Source organism: Trichechus manatus, unplaced genomic scaffold (assembly GCF_000243295.1).
Source record: "Trichechus manatus latirostris isolate Lorelei unplaced genomic scaffold, TriManLat1.0 scaffold00120, whole genome shotgun sequence".
Classification (NCBI taxonomy): Eukaryota; Metazoa; Chordata; class Mammalia; order Sirenia; family Trichechidae; genus Trichechus; species Trichechus manatus.
In genome coordinates this window covers 1,221,358-1,223,983 of record NW_004444056.1, presented here as the reverse complement: position 1 = coordinate 1,223,983, position 2,626 = coordinate 1,221,358, and positions in this window count along the sequence as shown.

Below are 2,626 nucleotides of genomic sequence, written 5' to 3'. Positions count from 1 at the left end.
AGTGTAGATTGCTGCAATTTGATAGTTTGCTCTGGACTGGACTTTGCTTATGGATGCAAATGCTCAAAGTTCCAACTGGAAAAGAAGATTCTTCAAGACAAAGGAACATGCTTATCTCCTCAGAGTACTGGTTTGATAGGGACGGGTTATTTAAACACTGACTATCTAAAATGGGGGGATATAAAGGCATGAAGTGGCTGGCTTATAAGCTTTCATGAGTGTGCTTACATTAAATGAGGGCGACAAGGGATGATCCCCACTAAATAGATTTCTCTTTTCCTGATGGGTCTGGGGGAGAGAGGGTAGGGGGAGATGCTGATAGGATTATATGATTCTGCTGTGAGTAATGCTTGCTAACAGGGTTGATTGTGACTGTAAAAACTGTAATTGTAGAAGCAGTAACTGTGAAAAAGTGGAGTAGGACTAAGGGGGAGGCACTTCTGGACTGTAGTACAGTGGCTGAACCTGAAGTCCCTTAAAGGTTTTGTTATGCTGATACCTCGTGAGTCACAGAGCAAGGGAATAATCTTCTCTCTGTTAAATTTTATGAGACACCAGGAAGGGTGAAGCCAAGATGACTTTTGGAGAACCTGGCCAGATGAGATGGACACATGCAGCAGACCTGAATGGCTGGTACCTGAGTGACCTCACCCTTAGGACTCTTTGCTCTATTGAAGGACAGTTAATGACTGTTTTGGATGAGTAAAATGATTGGGAGGGGGAAGTTATCCTCCAAGTATGAAAGAACTATGGCTAGAAAAAGCCAGGGGGTGGCCCGTGGTACAATGGATCACTTTTATATGGCCTTTCTCCCCATAGTCTTGTAACTCCCACCAAAGTGATTGAGTGGGACTATGCAAATAAGGTAATTGTGGCCCACCAAAGGGACTGGTGGTGACCTGGTGACATAGTGGTTAAGAGCTTGGCTGCTAACCAAAAGGTCAGCAATTCAAATCCACTACCACTCCTTGGAAACCCTATGGGGCAGTTCTACTTTGTCCCATAGGGTTGCTATGAGATGGAATTGATTTGATGGCAATGGGTTTGGTTTTGGTTTTTGGTTAAGGGGATTGGTTTGTTTTGCCATCTGGCTAGGCTTAAATGAGCCATCCCAGAGGCAAGAGGAGAGGATCTCACCACTACCAAAGAAGAGCCAGCAGTAGAGCACATCTTTTGGACCCAGGAGCCCTGCACTGAGAAGCTCCTGGAACCAGGAGGCCGAGAAAGAGCTAAAAAACCAAAGATGGTGAGAAGCAGTGGCAGAGAAATGGTGGCAGCAGAACTAGGACACTGGCAGGAGATGGCCCGGCCGACAGAGCGAGAAAGCTGAGAGTCTTTGGACAGTAAGCTTGCTAACTAGTACAGTTCCTCTGGGCACATGGAGATAGGTTTGCCAACCCGCAGTGTGAGAGCTGAGTGCCTTCAGGCTGAGGCTAACAGGTGGTGTGGGGTGCCTCGGAGCACTTACTGGCAGAGCTGAAAGAGCTTTGTAATACTTGAAGGGCAGAAGTCAGCCAAGGGGCCAGGGAGAGGCGTGCCTGCAGGCACCGCTGAGAAGAGGCAGTCATGGTTGAAGAACTGTATCCTGAGTGTTCCTGAACCTGAATTCTAACCTATTACTTCCTTAATAAACCCTGTAATAGTGAGTATTGTCTGTGAGTTCTCTGTGGCCATTGCAAGGAATTGTCAAACTCAGTAGAGAGTGCTGTAGGAGGGACAATACCCTAAAGTCTTGAAAGCCAAAACACAGATACTTGTACACCAATGTTCACTGAAGAATTATTCACAATAGCAAAAAGGTGGAAACAACATAAACGTCCATTAACAGATGAATGGCTAAGCAAAATGTAGTACATACATACAGTGGAATATTACTCAGCTAAGGAGCCCTGGTGGCACAGTGGTTAAGCACTTAGCCACTAAACAAAAGCTTGCTGGTTTAAACCCACCAGCCGCTCTGGGGGAGAAAGATGTGGCAGTTGGTTTCGTTAAAGATTATAGACTTGGAAACACTACGGGGCAGTTCTACTCTGCCCTATAGGGTCACTGTAAATTGGAATCATCTTGATGACAACGGGTTTGGTTTTTGGTTTATAAAGAGAAACGAAGTCTTAAAACATACAACAACATGGATGAACCTTGAAAACATCAAAAGTGAAATAAGTCAGTCAGAAAAGGACAATTATTATATGATCCCACATATGTGAAAACGTCTAGAACGGGAAGTATACAGAGACCTAACTTTATTGGTGGTTACCAGAAGTGGGCAAGAGAGATGGGGAGAGAGTGACTCCCTGCTTAGGGGACACTGAGCTTCTGTTAAGGGAAAAATTTGGAAACCAATAGTGATGATGGTTGAACAACAAGGTGAACATGATTAATTGCACCGAATTGTACATTTAAAAAATGTTAACATGGCAAATACTTTGTTACATATATATTTACCACAATAATTAAAAAAATCATTTATTGACACTTAGGTAAAACTATAATTAAAATAAAATGATTATTATAAAAGTCTGGGGTGGAGGAGGAGGAGGATTTTGATTGTGGTAAGTGTTACTGAAGTGCTTGCAATGTTGTATTTCTTGACCTGGGTGGTGTTTACCTGAGTGTTGCTTTTATT